The sequence below is a fragment of the Anolis sagrei genome, chromosome X (genome assembly GCF_037176765.1).
Source record: "Anolis sagrei isolate rAnoSag1 chromosome X, rAnoSag1.mat, whole genome shotgun sequence".
Taxonomy (NCBI): Eukaryota; Metazoa; Chordata; class Lepidosauria; order Squamata; family Dactyloidae; genus Anolis; species Anolis sagrei.
The window spans coordinates 109,324,575-109,332,986 of NC_090034.1; the positions used below are offsets into that span (position 1 = coordinate 109,324,575).

An 8,412-nucleotide genomic window follows, 5' to 3' on the forward strand; every position below is an offset into this window, starting at 1 on the left:
TATTCATGTCAGTAATAATTTCTAATAATAATAATAATAATAATAATAACAATAATCTATCTTCCTGGCTGAAAAAGGCTGGTCTCTTCCAACTCTAGGAATAATAATTATAATATTTATTTATTTATTTCAAAGTTTTATATACCGAGCTTCTCACCTCATAAGAGGGACTCAGCCCGGTTTCCAACCATAAAAACACATACAATCGGTAAAATATCAAAATACACATTACAATAAAACATTAAAAAAGCACATATATTTAAAACTACAGTGGTCAGTCGTCATACTAAACACGAATATCGAATACACACCGTCTTCCATCCAGATCGTTGTCTCATTCTTCGAAAGCCTGCCTCCATAACCATGACTTCACCTGTTTCCTGAATGTCAGGATTGTTGGGGCGGTTCTAACCTCTGGCGGGAGAGAGTTCCAGAGTCGCGGGGCCACCACCGAGAAGGCCCTGTCCCTCATCCCCACCAGCCGCGCTTGTGAGGCCGGTGGGACCGAGAGCAGGGCCCCTCCAGATGATCTTAGTAATCTTGATGGTTCGTAGGGGAGAATACGTTAATAATAATAATAATGGCACCCGCTTGGGGTCTCTTCCCATTGGGGGGGGGTGTTTTGAGGGTGGGGCCGTGAGGTCTAATTCCCCCTTGAAACAAAAACAACCCCCCAGAGTCCTTTTGAGCCGGAAGAAGAGTCTCCGGAGGGGGGGGGGTGCCTTTTTAAAGCCCCCTCCCCTCTAAAAACAAATTAAAACAAAATAACCATTAATCCCTATCATCCTATTATTATGATGATTATTAAAATAAATAAATAAAAAGAAAGCACAAAATCCCACTCCCATTGTATCTTAATAGTCTTCTTATTGACATATAATAATAACTTAATTATTAATCTGGAGTATTGTGTCCAATTCTGGGCACCACAATTGAAGAGGGATATTGACAAGCTGGAATGTGTCCAGAGGATGGCGACTAAAATGATCAAGGGTCTGGAGAACAAGCCCTATGAGGAGCGGCTTAAGGAGCTGGGCATGTTTAGCCTGAAGAAGAGAAGGATGAGAGGAGATATGATGAAAGCCATGTATAAATGTGTGAGAGGAAGCCACAGGGAGGAGGGAGCAGATCAAGGGTCTGGAGAACAAGCCCTATGAGGAGCGGCTTAAGGAGCTGGGCATGTTTAGCCAGAAGAAGAGAAGGATGAGAGGAGATATGATGAAAGCCATGTATAAATGTGTGAGAGGAAGCCACAGGGAGGAGGGAGCAGATCAAGGGTCTGGAGAACAAGCCCTATGAGGAGCGGCTTAGGGAACTGGACATGTTTAGCCTGAGGAAGAGAAGGCTGAGAGGAGATATGATAGCCATGTATACATATGTGAGAGGAAGCCACAGGGAGGAGAAGGGAGCAAGCTTCCTTTCTGCTTCCCTGGAGACTAGGACGCAAGGGAGCCATGGCTTCAAACTACAAGAGAGGAGATTCCATCTGAACATGAGGAAGGACTTCCTGACTGTGAGAGCCGTTCAGCAGTGGAACTCTCTGCCCCGGAGGGAGTGTGGTGGAGGCTCCTTCTTTGGAAGCTTTGAAACAGAGGCTGGATGGCCATCTGTCAGGGGTGATTTGAATGCAATACTCCTGCTTCTTGGCAGAATGGGGTTGGACTGGATGATGGCCCAGGAGGTCTCTTCCAACTCTTGGATTCTAGGATTCTATGATTATCATCTATTATAAAAGCGGTATATAAATGAAGTAAATAAATAAATAATATATTGTTATACCTTTATAGGTTTTAAAAAATATATATTATAGCAGTACTCTCAATTCGCTTCTCACCCGATAAATTAATAGATAAATATTATGATGATGAATATTAATTCAATAAATAAATATTAATACTATTATGAATATTAAAATAAATAAGGAAAATGAAAGCCGTATCTTAATAGCAGGCCTGGGCTGACTTGGTCCTTCCTTCCCTCCGGGTGTTTTGGACTTCAACTCCCACAATTCCTAACAGCCGGGCCTGCTTAATAGTCATATTATTTTATGAAAATGCACTGTTATATATATATTTATAGAAGGGACCAAGTTGGCCCAGGCCTGCTTATTAGTTTTATTATTTTTATGAAAATTCACTATATATATATATATATATAGAGAGAGAGAGAGAATGATGAATATTAATTCAATAAATAAATAAATATTAATACTATTATGAATATATATATATATATATATATCTCAGAGGGACCAAGTCAGCCCAGGCCTCCTTAATAGTTTTATTATTTTTATGAAAATGCATAATATATATATATATATACACATACACATATATATATTAAAATATATTAAAATTATATATATATATACTCAGTTCTTGTGGGTTTTTTCGGGCTATAGGGCCATGTTCTAGAGGCATTTCTCCTGACGTTTCGCCTGCATCTATGGCAAGCATCCTCAGAGGAAGCTTGCCATAGATGCAGGTGAAACGTCAGGAGAAATGCCTCTAGAACATGGCCCTATAGCCCGAAAAAACCCACAAGAACCTAGTGATTCCAGCCATGAAAGCCTTCGACAATATATATATATATATATCTCAGAGGGACCAAGTTGGCCCAGGCCTCCTTAATAGTTTTATTATTTTTATGAAAATGCACAATATATATATATATATATATATATATATATAAAATAAAATTATATATATATATAATGATGAATATTAATTCAATAAATAAATATTGATACTATTATGAATATATATATATATATATATATATATATATATATATATATCAGAGGGACCAAGTTGGCCCAGGCCTGCGTAATAGTTTCATTATTTTTATGAAAATGCACTATATATATATATATACACACACATATATAAAAATATAATATATAAAATAATATGTGTGTATATATATATATATATATATATATATATATATATCTTGGAGGGACCAAGTTGGCCCAGGCCTGCTTAATAGCTTTATTATTTTTATGAAAATGCACTATATATATACATATATATATTAAAATATATAAAAATTATATATACACACACACACACATATATATTGGAGGGAACAAGTCAGCCCAGGCCTGCTTAACAGTTTTATTATTTTTTTATGAAAATACATTTTATATATGTATAATAAATAACTTTTAAATTTTTTATTATATATATATATAATAAAAATTTAAAAAGTTATTTATTATACATATATAAAATGCATTTTCATAAAAAAATAATAAAACTGCCCAAAGGAAAAGGATACTTTTTACAATTTTATTTTATATATATATGGTATAAAGAACTTTTTAAATTTTTATTATATATATATATATAATAAAAATTTTAAAAGTTATTTATACAATATATATAAAATAAAAATATAAATATATAATAAAAAATTTAAAAAAGTTATTTATACAATATATATAAAATAAAAAATATATAAAGTATTATTTTCCTTTTTGCAAGGGGAGGGAGGGCCCCCTCCCCTCCCCTCCCCCCTCCCCCTGTGTGTCCTCCCTCCCTCCTTCCGACGGAGGCGCTCTGCCCATGCTCAGAGGCACGCTCGCCCGCTTGCCCAAAATGGCCGAGGGTAGGTACCTTTTCAAAAGGGAGGGGGGAGAGAGGGAGGGAGGGGGCAGAGAGGGAGAGGGAGAACCCCCCCCCCAAAAAAGGCCTTGATGAAGAGGAGGAGGAGGAGGAAGAGGATGAGTCGGGAGTGAACCCGGATTGGCGGCGCCTCTTCCTTCCTTCCTTCTTCCTTCCTTCCTTCCTCTTCCTCATCAGGATTCTACGCGCGGCAGAAGAAGAAGAGGAAGAGGAGGAGGAAGAAGAGGAGGAGGAAGAAGAGGAGGAAGAAGAGGAGGAGGAGGAGGAAGGCAGCAGCGCCGCAGCAGCATCAGCACCAGCCTCTTCCCTCCTTCCTTCTTTCCTTCCTTCCCTTTTTCCCTCCCTCTTTCCCCCACTCTCTCTCTTTTCTCGCCAACCAACGCCCCTCCCTACAGACCCCCCTCCCTACCCAAAAAAGAGGGGAGTCAGACCCCCCCCCCCCCCCGGCTTGGAAAAGAGAGAGAAGGAAGAGAAGGAAGGAAGGAAGGAGGGATCGGGCCCTTTCCTCTTTCTCCCTCCATTTTGGGGTGTTGGGGTGGGGGGCGAATTAGAGAGGGAGGGGGCCACCGGGGAGGGGGGGGGCTCTGCGTCTCTCCTTCCTTCCTTCCTCCCCCCTTTCCCCCCCCCTTTCCCCCCATTGATTAGCGGCAAAAGGGGCGCCCGGGGAGGGAGGGGGGGAGGGAGGGAGGGAGGGGAAGGGCGATGGGAGGGGGCCCGCACCCCCCCGCCAGGGAGTAGCCCCCCCTCCTCCTCCTCCTCCCTGAGGATTCCTCCTCATTCCCCCCTCCTCCTCCTCTTTTTCCTGATGGGGGGGTGAAAGGAGGGAGGGAGGGAGCGAAAGGGGGGGGGGGGTCTGGCGGCGAGGCGCTCCCTCCTCCTCCTCCTCCTCCTCTTTTACCCCCCCCCCCGAAGGACAGACCCCCCCTCTCGAAAAGGGGGGGCACAAGAAGAAGGAAGCCGGGGGGCGCAGTTCACGGATTCCGTAAGTGGGGAGTGTTATTATTGTTGTTGTTGTTGTTGTGATGATGATGATGATTGGGGGGGGGGGGTTGTTTGCCTTGGGAGGGGCAAGAGCAAATGGTCTAATGGGGGGGGGGGCTAAAAGGAGGCAAGGCGGGCGGCCTGGGTCTTATTTGGGGAGGGGGGGAGCTGGGTGTGGAGAACCCCCCCCCAATAATAATCTGGGCCCGAGCCTGTGGCTAAGCCCCCCCCCCCCATGATTATGGGTGATCCCCAACAGGAAGGAAGGAGGCCAACTTGGGCCTTCCCTCCCTCCTTCTCTCCCTCCCTCCTGGTGTTTTGGACTTCCTCTGCCCCCCCCCTTCCTCACAGCCCCAGGCCCAGACTGAGGGGGGGGGGGGAGGAAGGGCCCCAAGGCTGTGAGGAATGGGGGGGGGGAGGCCAACACACCGGGAGGGAGAGAGGGAGGAAGGCCCAAGTTGGCCCAGGCCCACCCCAAGGCCTGCTGCTCTTTGATGGGGAGAACAGGAAGTGGAGGAGGAGCCCCTCCCCAAGTTCCTAATTTTGGGGGTTAGGACCCCTTGTGGGTCTCCTTGCCCAGGCCCAGAGGGAGGAGAGAGGGAAGGGAAGAAAGGAAAATGGGAAGAAAGCATGGGAAAGAAGGAAGGAAAGATGAAAAAGAAGGGAAGTAGGGAAGGAAGGAAGAGGAGGAAGGGTGGGAAGGAAGGAAGGAAGGAAGGAAAGATAAAAGGAAGGGAAGTAGGGAAGGAAGGAAGAGGAGGAAGGGTGGGAAGGAAGGAAAGAAGGGAAGATGGGAAGAAAGCATGGGAAAGAAGGAAGGAAAGATGAAAAAGAAGGGAAGTAGGGAAGGAAGGAAGAGGAGGAAGGGTGGGAAGGAAGGAAAGAAGGGAAGATGGGAAGGAAAGCATGGGAAAGAAGGAAGGAAAGGACAGAAAGATGGAAAGGAAGGAGAGTAGGGAAGGAAGGAAAGATGGGAAGGAAAGCATAAGAAAGAAGGAAGGAAAGGACAGAAAGGTGGAAAGGAAGGGAAGAAGGGAAGGAAGGAAGAGGAGGAAGGGTGGGAAGGAAAGCATGGGAAAGAAGGACAGAAAGATGGAAAGGAAGGGAAGTAGGGAAGGAAGCAAGAGAAGGAAGGGTGGCAAGGAAGGAAGGAAGGAAAGATGAAAGGAAGGGAAGTAGGGAAGGAAGGAAGAGAAGGAAGGCTGGGAAGGAAGGAAAGATGGAAAGGAAAACAGGAAGGAAGGAAGGAAAGGACAGAAAGATGGGAAGGAAGGAAAGATGGGAAGGGAAACATAGGAAAGAAGGAAGGAAGGAAAGATGGACAGAAAGATGAAAAAGTAGGGAAGTAGGTAAGGAAACAAGAGAAGGGAGGGTGGGAAAGGACAGAAAGATGGAAAAGAAGGGAAGTAGGGAAGGAAGGAAGAGAAGGAAAGTTGGGAAGAAAGCATGGGAAAGAAGGAAGGAGGTAAGGGCAGAAAGGAAGTAGGGAAGGAAGCAAGAGAAGGAAGGAAACATGGGAAGGAAAGCATGGGAAAGAAGGAAGGAAAGAAGGAGAGAAAAATTGAAAGGGAAGTAGGGAAGGAAGCAAGAAAAGGAAGGGTGAGAAGGAAGGAAGGAAAGATGGGTAGGAAACCATGGGAAAGAAGGAAGGAAGGAAAGAAGGGCAGAAAGATGAAAAAGTAGGAAAGTAAGGAAGGAAGCAAGAGAAGAGAGGAAGGAAAAATGGGAAGGAAAACATGAGGAAGAAGGAAGGAAAGAAGGACAGAAAGATGAAAAGGAAGGGAAGTAGGGAAGAAAGAGAAGGAAGGGTAGGGAAGAAAGATGTGAAGAAAGCATGGGAAAGAAGAGGTAAGGGCGGAAAGGAATTTCGGAAGGAAGCAAGAGAGAAGGAAGGAAATATGGGAAGGAAAGCACGGGAAAGAAGAAAGGAAAGGACAGAAAGATGGAAAGGAAGTGAAGTAGGGAAGGAAGCAAGAGAAGGAAGGGAGGGAAGGAAAGATGTTAAGAAAACATGGAAAAGAAGGAAGGAAGGAGAGAAGGACAGAAAAATGGAAAAGAAGGAAAGTAGAGAAGGAAGGAAGGAAAGATGGGAAGGAAAGCATAGGAAAGAGGGACAGAAAGATGGAAAGGAAGGGAAGTAGGGAAGGAAGGAAAAGGAGGGAAGATGGGAAGGGAAGGAAGAAGGGAAGATTGGAAGGAAGGAAGGATGGAAGGGGAGATAGAGGCAAGCAAGGAAGGAAGGCATGGTGGTAAGGAAGGAGAGATGGGAAAGAAGGACCAGAGGAAAGATGGGTGGGAAGGAAAGAAGAGAAGGAAGACAAGGAAGGATAGATGGACAGATGGAAAGGAAAGAAGGAAAGGTAGGAATGAAGGGTGGAAAAGATGGGAAGGAAGGAAAGATGGGATGGGAAGGAAGAAAGGAAGGAAAGATTAGAAGGGAAGATGGGAAGGAAAGAAGGGAAGATGGAAAGGCAGGGCTTCCTCCTTCCTTCCTCCAGTCCACTCCTGGCCACAGCCTTCCTCCTTGTTTACTCCTCATCTCTTCCTTGGCTCTCACCCCCCCCTTGACCCCCATTTCCTTCCTTTGAGAGACTCCCCCAGTCTCCCCTGTTTCCTTCCTGCAGGAAGAGCTGAAGGAAGTCTTGAGGAAGGGGCTGGAGCAGCTCTCCCATTTGGGACATTTTAGCTGCAGGAGGAAGAAGAGGAGAGGGTGGGGGGGGGGGGCTCTGGGCTCTGATTGGGCAGAAATGCAGGGGTCCAAAGTCAGGCCCAGAAGGAAGGAAGCCCCCCCCCCCCACCTTTCTCTCTCCTCATATTGAAGCCTGAAGGGAAACAAGGCTGGTGGGAGGAGAGCGCTAACCTGGGGAACTCCCTGCCACAAGGTGTGGGAGACAAGTATCCCTCTGGGTGGAAATCTGGGCCTGGGCTGTGTGTTTACTATGTTTACCTCGCTTTTTCCCTCCACAAGGAGACGTAAAGCAGCTTACGTTACAAGCATTTCAATACTGGAAAGGGACTTCTGGGGCCCTTGTTGTGGCCCTTGTGGGCTGAAGCAGGGCGGGGCCTCCAAACAAGCTTTTCTGGTCTTAACCGTCCTTAATATTGGCTTCAGAATAATCTTGAAATGTCTGAAAAGGCCTCCCTGTGCCTTCCTTCCCCCTCTTTCTTTCTCCCAACGTCTTCCTCACAGATTTCTCCTGTTGGGGACCCCCAAGGGCCATCCAGTCCAACCCCATTCTGACAGGCAGGAAGATAGAATATTATTATCGTTGTCGATGTCTTGCTGTTGTCCTCCTCTGGAGTCATGGCCATCTGTCCATATTGGTCGATTTGTTCCTCCAGGCCTACCAACAACTTACGGCAAGGGATCCTTAGAGATGATTTGGCTCCTTCCCTCCTTCCTTCCTTCTTCCTTTTCTCCTTCTTCCTTTTCTCCTTCCTTCCTTCCTTCCTTCCTTCCTTCCTTCCTCTTCCTTCCTCCCTTCTCTCCTTCCTTCCTCTTCCTTCCTTCCCGTTTCTTCCTTCATTCTCTCCCTCCTCCCTCCCTTCCTTCTTTCCTTCCTTTTCTCCTTCCTCCTCCCCTTCCTTCCTTCCTTCCTTCTTTCCTTCTCTCCTTTCCTCCTTTCTTTCCTCCTTCCTTTCCTCCTTCCTTCCTTCCTCCCCTCCCTCCCTCCCTCGCTCCCTCCCTCCCTCCCTCCCTCCCTCCCTCCCTCCCTCCCTCCCTCCCTTCCTTCCTTCCTTCCTCCCTCCCTCCCTCCCTCCCTCCTTCCCCTTCCTTCCTCCCTCCCATCCTTCCCCTCCTTCA

At 45.9% G+C, this 8,412-nt stretch overlaps 1 protein-coding gene across 1 annotated transcript in view; it reads left to right on the top strand.

Moving 5' to 3' along the window:
* Nucleotides 1-4,535: 4,535 nt before the first annotated feature.
* The window catches only part of LOC132780493 (glutamate receptor ionotropic, kainate 5), a 96,733-nt gene continuing 92,856 nt past the window's right edge, over nt 4,536-8,412 (top strand). Inside the window, 1 exon segment of the mRNA XM_067461187.1 lies at nt 4,536-4,608. The gene's annotated coding sequence lies outside the window, so the exon portion shown is untranslated.